The 16,820-nt window shown below is 44.7% G+C and overlaps 2 long non-coding RNA genes across 3 annotated transcripts; one reads left to right on the forward strand and one right to left on the reverse strand.

Moving 5' to 3' along the window:
* The first annotated feature begins 2,994 nt into the window (after nt 1-2,994).
* On the forward strand, nt 2,995-6,191 carry LOC122546377 (uncharacterized). Its single transcript, XR_006310731.2, has 3 exons — nt 2,995-3,111; nt 3,465-3,542; nt 6,051-6,191. It is a non-coding gene; the product is annotated as an uncharacterized LOC122546377 (long non-coding RNA).
* A 5,036-nt stretch (nt 6,192-11,227) lies between these two features.
* Nucleotides 11,228-15,346, reverse strand: LOC148148061 (uncharacterized). 2 transcript variants are annotated; one of them, XR_015759305.1, is made up of 3 exons: nt 15,174-15,340; nt 14,228-14,305; nt 11,228-11,258 (listed from the first exon to the last, which is right to left on the reverse strand). It is a non-coding gene; the product is annotated as an uncharacterized LOC148148061 (long non-coding RNA). The 2 variants fall into 2 exon arrangements; XR_015759306.1 differs by having other exon boundaries at nt 11,230-11,348; nt 15,174-15,346.
* Between the last annotated feature and the right edge of the window lie 1,474 nt (nt 15,347-16,820).

Here is a 16,820-nt window from a genome sequence, read left to right on the forward strand (position 1 = left end):
AAGCAGCGGTCCTATTGGGCGCCTCACCTGTTTTGCTATGCTCGCTATTCTGTCATTGGACAATGAATCCTTTGTTCAGGGCTATTGCCTGTTGTATAAAAACAGGAGTTCATGTGGTTTCGAAAGTCAGAAAACAGCGATGGCTCTCTTTGAGCTCCTCCTCCTTTTCTGCTTATCCCCAGGTAAGATGCGGACTTCTTTGTAAATTTTTTCCTCTTTTGTGCGTTGACAGAGAAAAGGAACGCTGAGTAGGTCTCTAGGAAACGCCGTAACAAACAGCGGTTGTCGCTTCCAACTGCTCTGATGCTGATGGGAATTCACCGCTCTTTTTCTGCTCAAAGTGTAATCTGAAATGTTCCCTGCTCAGTGACAGCGATGGGAAAGTTGCATTAATTTATCGGTTCTATAAGATGCTTAGATGTTTGTATTCATATAATGCGAAATTCTGAGAGAGCTCAGAAAGCTTCCTTGGTTGCGTGGTTAGAGAGAAATCGATTTGGATTTAATTGAAACTCATCTATTTAAACGGGGCTATCGACAAAATTGCCCTTATGCTGAGGAAGTGAGTGATCGGAGGCCGTGTCAGAATGGGACAGGGCGTGGGATCCACTCCACAACCGGGCCCTGCATTACCTATGAGGGGATATACTGTGGATTCTGAAAGTCGTCAACGCAGGGCGGCACAGTAGTTCGTACTGTTACAGGACAGCTTCAAGGAACGGTTTCAATTTCACCATCGGCGACTGATTGCATGGACTCTCCCCTGTGTCAGCTTCGGTTCCATTAGGTGCTCTGGTTTCCTCTGACAGTACAAGGATGTGCAGATTATGTGTGTTGTCCGAAAATGCAGGGTGACAGGGAAACTGTGGGATGCACAGCGGCAGGTGTGACTCACCAAATGGACTCCATTTACACTGTTGGGAATTAATAACAACCAAAACTGTTTTATAAAATCAGCTGGTCTCGTATTATCCGCAGAAACAGAAAGCTGAGTTAATAGTTCATAACTGACACAAATGTCATTGATCTGAATCCTTGTCAAAACTGTCGACAATGCAGTCAATAGTGACAAGCACACTTGTATTTCTTTCGACATAAGGGGTAATGAGAACTGTTGAAACTCTATTGCTGGAACAGCACAGCAGGTCAGGCAGCATCCAGGGAACAGGAGATTCGACGTTTCGGGCACAGGCCCTTCTTCAGGAATGAGCAGAGAGTGTTCAGCAGGAGAAGATAAAAGGTAGGGAGGAGGGACTTGGAGGAGGGGCGTTGGAAATATGATAGGTGGAAAGAGGTCAAGGTGAGGGTGATAGGTCGGAGTAGGATGGAGGCGGAGAGGTCAAGAAGAAGACTGCAGGTCAGGAAGGCGGTGCCGGGCTGGAGGGATCCGGCTGAGACAAGGTGGGGGGAGGGGGGATGAAGAAACTGGTGAAGTCCAAGTTCATCCCCTGCGGTTGGAGGGTTCCCAGTCGGAAGATAAGACGCTCCTCCTCCGGGTTGTTGTGGTTTGGCGATGAGAACTGTGCCTAACAGCTATCCTGATTCCACATCTGGGAGAGATAATATATCCCTTTATGGCGCGGTTTTACCAACAGCATTTCAGTAAAGCAAATTCTCATTATGACCTGACCAGTCTCTCTGGAAGCATTTTCCAGTCCAGAATCTGTTGAGTCCCGGGCAGCCACAGTTTCTGTGACCAGTTGTGTCCTTATGCAGGAGAGACAAGAAACACATCAGTTCAAATGGCACAAAGAATCCTGACCATTCTGGTCTGAGTGTCCCATACTGAAAAATCACCACAAGACATTGTCATTATTCAGATGGTAACTAAGGGGAATGATATTACAACTCTATGCAATCCAGGATTGTCCTATCCTTCTGGATCCTCCAACTCACTTCTCTACAGTCAACAAGAAAATCTGTAATTCTTCCACATCTTAGCATACCTTTAAAGTTAGCTCGGAAGAGAGGGAGAGAGAGATAAAGGCGAAAACTACTTCTGAAATCTTTATGAAGGACCTTGCTGCCCAGTGTTGCCCTTCTCAATCCAGTTCTCTTTCCATCAGCCTCAATTCGGTTAATCTGATTAACCAGTCAGGGCCAACGCTCATTGATGCATGTCTTGATGGAAATGCTTGGAAAATGACTCGATTGCTCTGTGCAAGAGGAAATGTGTTCTGAAGAGGGTTACAGTGGACTCGAAACATTGACCGTACATTCTCTGACTCCACAGCTGCTTCCAGAGTTGCTGAGTTTCTAGAGCAATTTCACTGTATCTTCTCCACGGGTCTAGAAATTGCACGCACTCCCGAAGATACACAGCGAGAGAACTACTTTTGTGCTCTTTCGTCTGAATCTCTTTTTAAAAGAATTGTCCGTCGCGCCAACTCCACACTCAACTAAAATATGAAAACTGGTTCATTCATTGTCTGCAGGGAAACATTCCCGATTTAATCAGAATCTCTCCCATGTCTCTGAATTTTAGTTTGGGCCACAATGTCATGTCACCTGTGTGAGAACATCTCCCTTAAGCTCCAGTCGCAATGGAAGGAAGGTGTAGACATGGAAACACTGCAGCAGGAAGTCTGCAACTCGCTGCCTCATGAGTCCAATTTGGTGGTGAGTTTCAGTAAGAATGAGATGGAAGGTACTGGGAAAAAACATAACTGGAGGAAAATGTGCTTATTTAAGGAAATATATCGTTTCCTTGAAGGCATTTCAGGGAAGGTACACCAGGACGATCCTTTTGTATGGAGGGATTGATAATGAGCAAACGCTAAACAGGTTGGGACGTGAGGTGTTGGCAAGACAATCCAGGGTGGACTGGGGAATGTTGTCGAACAGAGAGACCAAGGGGTGCAGGTATATATTTACTTGAAGTGACGTCACAGGTCGACAAGGTGATGAAAATGTCTTTTTCGTGCCACGTCCCTACATCGGTCAGAGCATTGAACGCAGGAGATAAGATGTCATGTTAGAGCTGAATGAGAGTTCGGTGAGACCACTTTTCGTAAACTGTGCATTATTCTGCTCACTCTGCTGCAGGAAGGATAATATTAATTTTGAAAAGGAGCAAGGAAAGATTTACAAGGCTGTTACCGAGACTGGAAGGTATGAGTTAGAACGCGAGGCAGGGAAGGCTGGGAAGTTTTTTTCCTGGAGTTTAAGAGGATGTGTGGGTACCATAAAGAAATGTAGTAAATCATACGGCGCAGAGATGAGGCAAATTGCCGTTGTCATCGCTATCAGTTGGATGGTCTAAAAACCAGCCAGCGTAATGTTAAGGTGAGTGGCAAAAGACTTAAATGAGAAGAGAGGGGTAACCTTTTCATACAAAGGGCGGTGCGTGTGTGCAGCGAACTAGTCATGGAAGTGGTGAAGACTGGTACAATTCGAATATTCAAATGCATCTGCATGTAATCAGCTGAACACTTTTCTCTCTTGTCCACATCTTGTTCTGACAGTGCATGGATTTTGTCAAAGAGCGCATGAGGTTGATCACTAAAGCCGTGAAGATTCCGGGCACTTACGATCTGTGTGGGGTGAGTATCACAGAGTGGTCATTCATCACGCTATTTGACTCTGATGGCTAGCAATTGCAGTCCTCCTATTTCATCGCTCTGTGCACTTCAGAGAAAGAGAGAGCGAGCGAGAGAGAGAGAGAGAGAGAGAAGGTGATCTCGCAATTCAATTAAGGGAATGCAGAGTCAGTGGGCCAAATTGCGCCGACTGCTCTCTGCTCCTTCACTTATCAGAACTTTCTCTTCTCAACCTCTGTATCAGTCACAGAGTGTGCACGGAAATTTCAGTCATTCCATTGCAGTTTCCTGCTGAGGCAGACCCTGAGAGTTTGGCGCTGTCCCTTATGGTAAAGAATACCCCCAACCACAACTCCCCTACGCGCACACACAAACACACACGCGCACACACATGCCCTCTGTCACATACGCGCGCTCTCACGTCCTCTCCTGAAACCCACGCTCTCTCACGCGCACTCAGATACACACACTCGCAGACACACACAACTCACTCTTACACACTCATACACAACTCATTCGTGCACGCACTCTGAATCCAACCGACATGCAGTTTCATACTTACACTCTCAATCACACACACACTCACACGAACATGGAAACTCACGCATGCCATATACATACAGAGAAGCACCAGCACATACACACTCACTCGCACTAACACAGACACACACACACACACAAACACGCACACAAACAGGAAAGATGGGTGTGTCGATGTTATAGAATTGACTTGCACAAACCACAGTAGACGCTCCATAAATTTTCAGATTGAAATATCAGAGAATTTTTCTCGTAAAAGGATCCTAAGTGCAGACATGTGCTGCTCGGCAGCAAATGATATTGTTGAAAGGTGAGAGAGGTTCCAGGATTTGAATGGTCTTCTCCTGTTCCTGTGTTTTACTCGTGGATATGAAGAGTTAGTGTTACACCAAATGGAAGAGGAATCATTAAAGACCAATCGCTAGTCTTCCTTATTAAATTGGAGATGAAATCGAGCGAGGCTTCTAATTAAACTAGACAAGTCGATCGAAGGATAAATATGTTATTACCTAAGAACATTACATCAGGGAGGAAGCTGTACACAGAGGGAGCCATGTGTTTTAAAGGAGTTGAAGATGTTGTCCAGTGGAATGAGAAATTTTATTTTAGAATGAGACGTGAAGGCTCAGTTCCAGCGCTTGAGAGTTAAATGTTCGCAAGGAAATTCCGAATCAGAAAAGTAAGAAGAGCCAAGAGGGGACATGAGATGTCGTTGGCTGATTAGAGAAAGGAAAAGTGTACGGTTGTCTATAGGTATATCGGTTTAAAGAATGGCGAGAATAAGATTAGGGTCAATCAAGGATAGTATTAGGTAGTTGTGGGTGGAGACAAAGGAGATTAGCGAAGAGCTAAATGAATATGTCTCCTCAGGAAACAGGTTGTCATGGAGGAATCTGCGATACAGGCTAATAGACAAAAAGGGATTGAGGTTCTCAAGGAGGAGCTGTCAGCAATTTTAGATACTGTGAAAACCAGGATGTCCGTCGGACCCAATCAGATTGATCCCAGGATTCCCTGGGAAGCCAGGAAGGAGAGTGCAGAGCCTTTGACTTTGATCTTTCTATCGTCATTGTCTGTAGAATTAGTGCCAGAAGATTGGAGGATTGCAAATGTTGTTCCCTTGTTCAAGAAGGGTAATAGAGACAACCATAGCAATTATAGAGCAGTGCGCCTTATTTCGGCTGTGGGTAAAGTCTTGGAAAGGATTGTAAGAGATATTATTTACAATCATCGAGAAATGAATAAATTGATAAGAGATAGGCAATACGATTTTGTCAAGTGTAGGTCGTGCCTCACCAAACTTATTGGGTTCTTTGAGCAAGTGACCGAAAAGGTGGATGATGGTAAGGCGACTGATGTGGTGGATATGGATTTCAGAAAGGCGTTTGGCAAATTCGCTACCGTGGCTATTGCATAAAATGCGGAGGAGAGGCTTTGAGGGTGATCGGGCGGTTTGAATCAGAATTGGCTAGCTGCAAGAAACACAGAATGTTGTTGATGGGAAATGTTCATCCTGGAGTTCAGCTACTAGTGTGCACGGCAATGATCTGATTTGCAGCAACAATAGATTTTCATTTTTTTCATGAATGACCCCAATGAGGGCACAGTATCATGAGTTAGTAAAGTTGTGGAAGACCCTGTGGTCGTTAGAATTGAGGATAGTGCTGAAGGATGAAGTAACACAAATGCAGGTAACTGTGCTTATGGTACGATGCTTGCTAGTGTAGATGAGTAGAGGGATCACAGTTTCCATGAACGTTTACCCATGGGCGTAGCCACCCAGGTTAAGAGGGTAGCTCAGAAGGCATATGGTGTGGTAGCTTTTATTATGAGGGGGACTGCGTTTCACAGACATGAGGTGATGCTGCAGGTGTACAGAACTCTGGTGAGGATGCAAATTGGCTGCTCTGTAGACGTATAGGTGGATGTATCGCTGAAAATGGTGACGTTCCTCCTGTGTTTCGTCCATAGAAAACCCATCCAGTGTGAAGGAAGTTTGCACAAATTCACTGCCAGTCGTTTTGTCGAATATGGAATATTTATGGGACGCAGCCTGACAGGAAACTTTAACCGTTTCCAATCAACAAAACATCTGTCTTTAAAATAAAATGATATGGGTAAACTGCAGGCAAAGTGAATTGCTTCCATTTCGTAAACAATGTTCACATGGACACGAGGGGCCGAAGTGTCTGTTTCGATGCTATATACCTCTGGGACCCTTTGAACAATTCTCTATTCATTGAGCTTGACCTTTCAGCAATAGGAGACAAGAATAGAGACCTCCTTCACCCTCTCCCACTTATTGTGCCTTCCTGCCAAGTTGCCCATCACCCGAGACCCCGGAAAAGCACAATTCCCTTCCATGCTTCTCGAACTCAAACCTGTGATGACTGATATTCACTGAGGTCATAACCAGACTGACTAATTGTCTGCACTTAATTCGGAAAACCTCCTCATTTTTTGTCACTGCATTCACCCCCATTATAGCTCAGGGATGAAACTGTGCATCATCTCAACCTTGTCACCGTGATTCCAGCGTGTTCACCTAAAGGGTAAGACGCTGATTAAATGTTCATGCAAATTGGAAACCAATGGTGAAATAGTGCCCGATGACGTCGATACCACATGTGCAGATGAGTGGGTGAATTGCTTCAAACTCCCAGCTGACTTGACCTTTCGATCTCTTTGCGTCATTTAGAGTGCTTATTTCTACGTCGTTATGGCACCTCCATAACGACGTAGAAATCACCTCCATAACGACGTAACCAATCAACTGCACCGCCCCCTGGTCAAATATTTCAACTCTCCTTCCCACTTACAGACACTGGGACACCTCTATTGCCACTCCCTCACGGCCCCACGCCTGTAGGAACAACGCCTCATCTTCAGCCTCGGGAACCTTCAACGCCAGGATATTGATGTGGACTGCACCATTTTCCTCATTTCCCATCCCCCATTTTACCCCAGTTCCGATCTTACAGCTCAGAACCGTCCATAAGTCATATCTCTCCTGTCAATCTTCATTCCCACCTATCTGCTACACCGTCCTCTCTGACCTATCACCATCAACCCCACTTCCCCACTTCCATCCATCTATTGCACTCTCAGCTGCATTACCCCTTCCCCCCACCCCGATTTTATCTCTCTACACCCGAGGCTCCCAGCCTCATTCCTGATGAAGGGCTCCTGCCCAAAACTTGTCCTGCTCCTCGAGTGCTGCATGACCTGCTGCGCTTTTCCAGCACCACGCACTCTTGACACGCTTCTACTCTCCATCCACTTTACCCAAAACTCCCTCAGGCTCACGAACGTCCTGCGCCCCCATCCCGAATGCCCACACGTCCAGGAGAGTGCACTGGAGACATTTACTGCTTACATGCTGAGTCCCAAGCGCCATAAATACTCCCAGATTTCTCCTCCGAAATTATTAGACTGGGAGGAGCAACCCATAGCTTTGAGGTCACCTGTGAGTTACCCACTGTGTTAGCCTTTTTATAAATCAAGTAAAGTCAAACCATGTCGAAAACCTTAGAGCCCCAACTTTTGTTGACCGAACAAACGATGACTCCTAAGATAAAGACCTCCCAAACTCTAATTGCTAATTGTTGTATAAATACTCAACAGCCTTGTTCCTACAACCTGAAACTTCCATTTTCCTCATGATACCGTGGAACCAAGATTTCCCTCAGGATGTCTGAACCTTACAGTTCCTTAATATTCCTTTAATGGAGTGAATACCCTAAGTCTGCTCCTATAAAACAGACTTAAACATGCTTTAAATGTTTCAGTGTTTTCAGTGTTCTCGACTATTACTCAAGCAGAGGGCCCATGTCACCTCCTGGGTTTAATTTATTTTCCGTCCTATCTGACAATTTTAATTGAACAGGGAACACACGGGCGCTTTTGCCAGTGCAGTTACAATGCAGACAACAATGAGTATTATTGCATGTAGTTCACAGTTTGCAAGAACGGTTACAAATGCAGTTGGCTGAATGGGGCATTAAAATAACTTCCTCAGTGAGCAGAAAACGTCACGACGGCAATGTTGTGAAAGAACATGCATTGTTCAACCGTTGATATAGCCTTAAATTCAGGTAAATCATTGTCACAGGCTGCACAGTTATAAACACATAACTGAAATTAAATGCTGAAGAAAATCTTCCAGGGAAATATATAATCTAGAATTCAATTCATACATTGTAAGTTGACCAAATCGCTGTGTATTATGTGCCTGTGCAAATATCTAAATGAAGATAGACCAATCTGTAAATAAAGAGCAATTGTCCTCACTTCCACACCGTTTACAATGGAACGTAGAGCGTTATTAGAGAACGTGGTAGCTCTTGTCATCGGATCAGAAATCATTAATGAGCTCAGATGGCCTGGCAAGATGTCAAAAGGATAAATTGACCCGTATTTTCTTCACGATGCAAGATCGAGACATGGTGAAGAACACAGCGTTGAAATTGAATGTGAACAAGCAATAGCAAGAAATAGTTGAATCATCATTGTGGGTCATGTTCTGGGAGGATAAAAAGTTTCAGGTTTGGCAATTGGTTCATATAATTGAAATCCCCCTCTGTCTAGAATCCAAGCCTCACTAAATGTATTGAAAATCAGGGCCATGGATAATGTTAAATGAACATAATCGGAATACTGCAATAAAATTATGAATATACCTTGTTCGCATAATCTGGTACGATCCAACATATTGACCAGGGGGTGGTGCAGTTGATTGGTGCGGGTATCGCGGCGAAGATCTCTGAAGCGCTCTGCCAGAAGGCGTCCAGTCTCCCCATTGCAGAGGAGACCGCATTGTGAGCACCGGATACAGTAAATGACATGTGTGGAAGCTCTGGTGAAACGTTGATGGGTATAGAAGGCTTCTTGGGGTCTTGGGCGGAGGTGAGGGGGTAGGAGAGAGCGCAGGTTTTACAATTCCTACGGTGGTCGTGGAAGGTGCCAGGAGGGGAGGGCGGCTTTTTTACAAAGCGTGAATCAAACATGGTGGTCGTGGAGGAAACGGTCTTTGCGGAGAACAGATAGTGGAGTGGAGGGAAATACATCACTGGTGATGGGCTCCATTTGTAGATGGCAGAAATGTCGGCGGATGTTGCAATTTATGCAGAAGTTGGAGAGGGGTCGCAGTAAAACAATGGTGTAGGATTGCACGGGCAGGAAGGGGAGTGCAATAGTGAGATGATGAGGCAGGAATACTGCCAGGTTCTGGCCATTCACTATCGAAAGAGATACTGCTTTAGATCCTGTTCCATTGCCAATAGGTTGTCGAGGGAAGGAGGAGCAGCAATGGTCAATCAAGATCGATGATCATGTTAGTGTCTGCTGGACGGGGGAAAGGGAAGAAGTGTCGAAAGACATGATCCAAATATACGGAAGCCCTGAGGTTATAAAGCCCCTACTGTTTGTTTCAGGGAGAAGGAGAACAGCCAATACTCAAGGGGTACATTCCCACCAACAAAGTGTGTCTAACATAAGGGTCATGGCTCTCAAAGCAGACGTTTTGGTCTCAGGCTGCAAGCACAGCAGTTGCAACCCAAAAGCAGTGATGTCAGGATGACTCAGGATTATTACTTCTCATTTCCCATCCAAAGTATTCTACTAAATGTATTCAAGTGAACGTGCCTTCCCAACATTTCCAGACACAACATTCCAACACGTAAATACTGGCTGGATGAGAAAGTTATTCTCTCAACAACATCCGTTGACAATAATTGTAAAACTGAGCCATCTCACGCATTGGCCTTTTAAAGAAAGGTAGACAATGTTTTAATGGCTATTTTGTGCTAAGAATTCATAGTCTTCAAATCCTCTATCTAAACCCCTCTTGCCTTCCGCTCTCCCCTCCAAATTTAGTACTCCCATTTTAAAAACTCGCTTTCGAAGCGATCTGTGAACCACCCACTGCACTCTCTCCAACACATTTCCAACAACGTGCTGCCCAGAACTGTACACAGGACACCCAGAAGGACGGATTAGTGTGGACGGTAAGGGCGAGGCAATCATCTACTTTGATAACCAACCTGCACACAACGGTAGTGAGTGTGATGTGCGAGTGATTACTGACAAACTGTAAAGGCAGGCAAAAGAACATAAATAAAATTTTACAACAGGCAGAAAGACTGAACTATTGGTGCTGTTCCTCAATGAGAGTTCGAAGCAAATATATAATCACTTTTTTTTCTGCTTCAATGTCGTTGTGATATCTTGCCGTGGAAGTGCATTTTTAATTTTGCAGAATGTTGTTCGATCCAGCCATGCCACACATAAAAGCAAGCTTTCTGAAAGACGGAGGAATGGACAAAATGCAGACATGTCAGGAAAATGCAGAACTGATTTGAGAGACATAAGCCATCCATAAAACGTCATGGTGTTGACGACACTGTAAAGGTAAGACGGGGCTGGGAGGTGCCATGACGTCGTCGAAATAAGCACTCTAAATGACGCAAAGTGATCGAAAGGTCAAGTCAGCTGGGAGTTTGAAGCAATTCACCCACTCATCTGCACATGTGGTATCGACGTCATCGGGCACTATTTTCACCATTGGTTATCAATTTGCGTGAACATTTAATCAGCGTCTTACCCTTTAGGTGAACACGCTGGAATCACGGTGACAAGGTTGAGATGATGCAGTTTTATCCCTGAGCTATTATGGGGGTGAATGCAGCGACAAAAAATGAGGAGGGATCCGAATTAAGTGCAGACAATTAGTCAGTCTGGTTATGACCTCAGTGAATATCAGTCATCACAGGTTTGAGTTCGAGGAGCATGGAAGGGAATGGTGCTTTTCTGCGGTCTCGGGTGATGGGCAACTTGGCAGGAAGGCACAATAAGTGGGAGAGGGTGAAGGAGGTCTCTTTTCTTGGCACCTATTGCTGGAAGGACAAGCTCAATGCATAGAGATTGTTCAAAGGATTCCAGAGGTACACAACATCGAAGCAGACGCTTCGGCCCCTCGTGTCCATGCAAACATTTTTTTACGAAATTGAAGCAATTCACTTTGCCTGCAGCTTTCCCATATCATTTTATTTTAAAGACAGATGTTTTGTTGATTGGAAACGGTTAAAGTTTCCTGTCAGGCTGCGGCCCATAAATATTCCATATTCGACAAAACGACTGGCAGTGGATTTGTGCAAACTTCCTTCACACTGGATGGGTTTTCTATGGACGAAACTCAGGAGGAACGTCACCATTTTCACCGATACATCCACCTATACGTCTACAGACCAGCCAAGGACAGAATTGCAGTTCCTGTAAGCAAATCCACAAAGGTGACATTAATGGAAGCACAACTCTCTCGTCAACCACACAGAGCAAGCAACACGCTGTTTTCCTGGATGTGAGCAACAATCTATTCACACCTGCCAGCACCCGGCCCATATGGCCCCAAGCCCTTCCTATTCATGTACCATGGAAATGCCTCTAAAATGATGCAATTGCACCAGCCTCCACACTTCCTCTGGCAGCTCATTCCATACACATACCAATGCTCTTACCGTCCACCCGATCTTCCCCTCTGATTACCTTAAACGTCTCAACAAGTCGCCTCTCAACCTTTTTCTCTCTGACGAAAACAGCCTCAAAACCCTCAGCCTTTTCTTGTAAGACCTTCCCTCCATACCAGGCAGCATCCTGTAAATGTCCTCTGAACCCTCTCTGTAGCTTCCACATCCATCTTCTAACCAGAACTGTAAGCAAATCTGCAATTTGCAACCTCACCAGAGTTCTGTCCATCTGCAGCATCACCTCATGGCTGTGAAACGCAGTCCCTCTCATAATAAAAGCTACCACACCGTATGCCTTCTGAGCTACCCTCTTAACCTGGGTGGCTACGCCCATGGGCAAACGTTCATGGAAAATGTGATCCCTCCACTCATCTACACTACCAAGCATCGCACCATTAGCACAGTTACCTGCATTTGTGTTACTTCATCCTTCAGCACTATCCACAACTCTAACGACCACAGGGTCTTCCACAACTTTACTAACTCATGATACTATGCCCTCATTGAGGTCATTCATGAAAAAATGAAAATCAACTGTTGTTGCAAAGCAGATCATTGCCGTGCACACTAGTACCTGAACTCCAGGATGAACATTTCCCATCAACCACATTCTGTGTCTCTTGCAGCTAGCCAATTTCTGATTCAAACCGCCCGATCACCCTCAAAGCCTCGCCTCTGCATTTTATGCAATAGCCACGGTAGCGAACTTGCCAAACGCCTTTCTGAAATCCATATCCACCACATCAGTCACCTTACCATAATCCACCTTTTCGGTCACTTGCTCAAAGAACCCAAGACGTTTGGTGAGGCACGACCTACACTTCACAAAAAATGGTATTGCCTATCTCTTATCAATTTATTCATTTCTCGATGATTGTAAGTAATATCTCTTATAATCCTTTCCAAGACTTTACCCACAGCCGAATTAAGGCGCACTGCTCTATAATTGCTATGGTTGACTCTATTACCCTTCTTGAACAAGGGAACAACATATGCAATCCTCCAATATTCTAGCACTAATTCTGCAGACAATGACGACATAAAGATCAAAGTAAAAGGCTCTGCACTCTCCTTCCTGGCTTCCCAGGGAATCCTGGGATCAATCTCATTCGGTCCAGTGGAGATACTGGTTTTCACAGTATCTAAAATTGCGAACACCTCCTCCTTGAGAACCTCAATCCCTTTTTGTCTATTAGCCTGTATCGCAGTTTCCTCCATGACAACATGTTTCCCGAGGAGACATATTCATTTAGCTCTTCGCCAATCTCCTTTGACTCCACCCTTCCTACTACTTACTACTACTATCTTTGATTGACCCTAATCTTATTCTCACCATTCTTTAAACCGATATACCTATAGACAACCGTACACTTTTCCTTTTTCGAATCAGCCAAAGACATCTCATGTCCCCTCTTGGCTCTTACTTTTCTGATTCGGTATTTTCTTGCTAACATTTAACTCTCAAGCGCTGGATCTGAGCCTTCACGTCTCATTCTAAAATAAAATTTCTCATTCCTCTGGACAACATCTTCAACTCCTTTAAAAAGCATGGCTCCCTCTCTTTAAAGCTTCCTCCTTGATGTAATGTTCTTAGGTAATAACATGTTTATCCTTCGGTCTACTTGTCTAATTTAATTAGAAGCCTCGCTCAATTTCATCTCCAATTTAATAAGGAAGACTAGCGATTGGTCTTTAATGATTCCTCTTCCACTTGGTGTAACACTAACTCTTCATATTCACGAGTAAAACACAGGAACAGGAGAAGACGTATCAAATCCTGGAACCTCTCTCACCTTTCAACAGTATCATTTGCTGCCGAGCAGCACATGTCTGCACTTAGGCCTCCTTTAATGAGAAAAATTATCTGATATTTCATTCTGAAAATTTATGGAGCGTCTACTGTGGTTTGTGCAAATCAATTCTATAACATCTACACACCCTTCTTTCCTGTTTGTGTGCGTGTTTATGTGTGTGTGTGTCTGTGTTTGTGCGAGTGAGTGTGTATGTGCTGGTGCTTCTCTGTGTGTATATGGCATGCGTGAGTGTCCATGTTCGTGTAAGTGTGTGTGTGATTGAGAGTGTAAGTATGAAACTGCATGTCGGTTGGATTCAGAGTGCGTGCACGAATGAGTTGTGTATGAGTGTGTAAGAGTGAGTTGTGTGTGTCTGCGAGTGTGCATCTGAGTGCGCGTGAGAGAGCGTGGGTTTAAGGAGAGGACGTGAGAGCGCGCGTAAGTGACAGAGGGCATGTGTATGTGCGTGTGTGTTTGTGTGTGTGTGTAGGGGAGTTGTGGCTGGGGGTATTCTTTACCATAAGGGACAGAGCCAAACTCTCAGGCTCTGCCTCAGCAGGAAACTGCAATGGAATGATTGAACTTCTCGTGCACACTCTGTGACTGATACAGAGGTTGAGAAGAGATAGTTCCTAAAAGTGAAGGAGCAGAGAGCAGTCGGCGCAATTTGGCCCACTGACTCTCTGCATTCCTTTAATTGAATTGCGAGATCACCTTCTCTCTCTCTCGCTCGCGCTTTCTCTGACGTACACAGAGCGATGAAATAGGAGGACTGCAATTGCTCGCCATCAACGTCAAATAGCGTGATGAATGACCACTCTGTGACACTCACCCCACACAGATCGTAAGTGCCCGGAATCTTCACGGCTTTAGTGATCAACCTCATGTGCTCTTTGATAAAATCCATGCACTGTCAGAACAAAATGTGGACAAGAGAGAAAAGTGTTCAGCTGATTACATTCAGATGCATTTGAATTTTCGAATTGTACCAGTCTCCACCACTTCCACGACTAGTTCGCTGCACACACGCACCGCCCTTTGTATGAAAAGGTTACCCCTCTCTTCTCATTTAAGTCTTTTGCCACTCACCTTAACATTACGCTGGTTGGTTTTTAGACCATCCAACTGATAGAGATGACAACGCAATTTGCCTCATCTCTGCGCCGTATGACTTACTACATTTCTTTATGTTACCCACTCATCCTCTTAAACTCCAGGAAAAAAAACTTCCCAACCTTCCCAGCCTCGAGTTATAACTCATACCTTTCAGTCTCGGTAACAGCCTTGTAAATCTTTCCTTGCTCCTTTTCAAAATTAATATTATCCTTCCTGCAGCAGAGTGAGCAGAATAATGCACAGTTTACGAAAAGTGGTCTCACCAAACTCTCATTCAGCTCTAACATGACATCTTATCTCCTGCGTTCAATGCTCTGACCAATGTAGGGACGTAGCACGAAAAATACATTTTCATCATCTTGACGACCTGTGACGTCACTTCAAGTAAATATATACCTGTACCCCTTGGTCTCTCTGTTCGACAACATTCCCCAGACACTAGCACAAACTGTGTAAGTCCACCCTGGATTGACTTGCCAACACCTCACGTCCCAACCTGTTTAGCGTTTGCTCATTATCAATCCCTCCATACAAAAGGATCATCCTGGTGTATCTTCCCTGAAATGCCTTCAAGGAAACGATATATTTCCTTAAATAAGCACATTATCCTCCACGTATGTTTTTTTCCCAGCACCTTTCATCTCATTCTTACTGAAACTCACCACCAAATTGGACTCATGAGGCAGCGAGTTGCAGACTTCCTGCTGCAGTGTTTCCATGTCTACACCTTCCTTCCATTGCGACTGGAGCTTTAGGGAGATGTTCTCACACAGGTGACATGACATTGTGGCCCAAACTAAAATTCAGAGACATGGGAGAGATTCTGATTAAATAGGGAATGTTTCCCTGCAGACAATGAATGAACCAGTTTTCATATTTTAGTTGAGTGTGGCGTTGGGGCGACGGACAATTTTTTTAAAAAAGAGATTCAGACGAAAGAGCACAAAAGTAGTTCTCTCGCTGTGTATCTTCGGGAGTGCGTGCAATTTCAAGACCCGTGGCGAAGACACAGTGAAATTGCTCTAGAAACTCAGCAACTCTGAAAGCAGCTGTGGAGTCAGAGAATATACGGTCAATGTTTCGGGTCCACTGTAACCCTCTTCAGAACACATTTCCTCCTGCACAGAGCAATCGAGTCATTTTACAAGCATTCTCAATAACTCTTCCATAAAGACATGCATCAATGAGCGTTGGCCCTGACTGGTTAATCAGATTAACCGAATTGAGGCTGATGGAAAGAGAACTGGATTGAGAAGGGCAACATTGGGCAGCAAGGTCTTTCATAAAGATTTCAGAAGTAGTTTTCGCCTTTATCTCTCTCTCTCCCTCTCTTCCGAGCTAACTTTAAAGGTATGCTCAGATGTGGAAGATTTACAGATTATCTTGTTAACTTTAGAGAAGTGAGTTGGAGGATCCAGAAGGATAGGACTATCCAGGATTGCATAGAGGTGTAATATCATTCCCCTTAGTTACCATCTGAATAATGACAATGTCTTGTGGTGATTTTTCAGTATGGGACACTCAGACCAGAATGGTCAGGATTCTTTGTGCCATTTGAACTGATGTGTTTCTTGTATCTCCTGCATAAGGACACAACTGGCCACAGGAACTGTGGCTGCCCGGGACCCAACAGATTCTGGACTGGAATATCTTCCAGAGAGACTGGTCAGGCCTAAATGAGAATTTGCTCACTGAAATGCAGTTGGTAAAACCGCGCCATAAAGGGATATATTATCTCTCCCAGATGTGGAAACAGGATAGCTGTTAGGCACAGTTCCCATTATCCCTGATGTCGAAAGAAATACAAGAGTGCTTGTCACTATTGTCTGCATTGTCGACAGTTTTGACAAGGATTCAGATCAATGACATTTGTGTCAGTTATGAACTATTAACTCAGCTTTCTGTCTCTGCGGATGATACGAGACCAGCTGACTTTATAAAACTGTTTTGGTTGTTATTAATTCCCAAAAGTGTAAAGGGAGACAATTTGGTCAGTCACACCTGCCGCAGTGCATCCCGCAGTTTCCCTTTCACCCTGCATTTTCGGAAACACACATAATCTGCACATCCGTGGACTGTCAGAGGAAACCAGAGCACCTAATGGAACCGAAGCTGACACAGGGGAGAGTCCATGCAATCAGTCGCCGATGGTGAAATTCAAACCGGTCCGTGAAGCTGTCCTGTAACAGTACGAACTACTGTGCCGCCCTGCGTTGACGACTTTCAGAATCCACAGTATATCGCCTCATGGGTACTGCATGGTCCGGTTGCGGAGTGGATCCCACGCCCTGTCCCATTCTGACACGGCC

Source organism: Chiloscyllium plagiosum, unplaced genomic scaffold, assembly GCF_037043375.1.
Source record: "Chiloscyllium plagiosum isolate Xiang-an unplaced genomic scaffold, Cpla_swu_hap1 HiC_scaffold_14, whole genome shotgun sequence".
NCBI lineage: Eukaryota > Metazoa > Chordata > Chondrichthyes > Orectolobiformes > Hemiscylliidae > Chiloscyllium > Chiloscyllium plagiosum.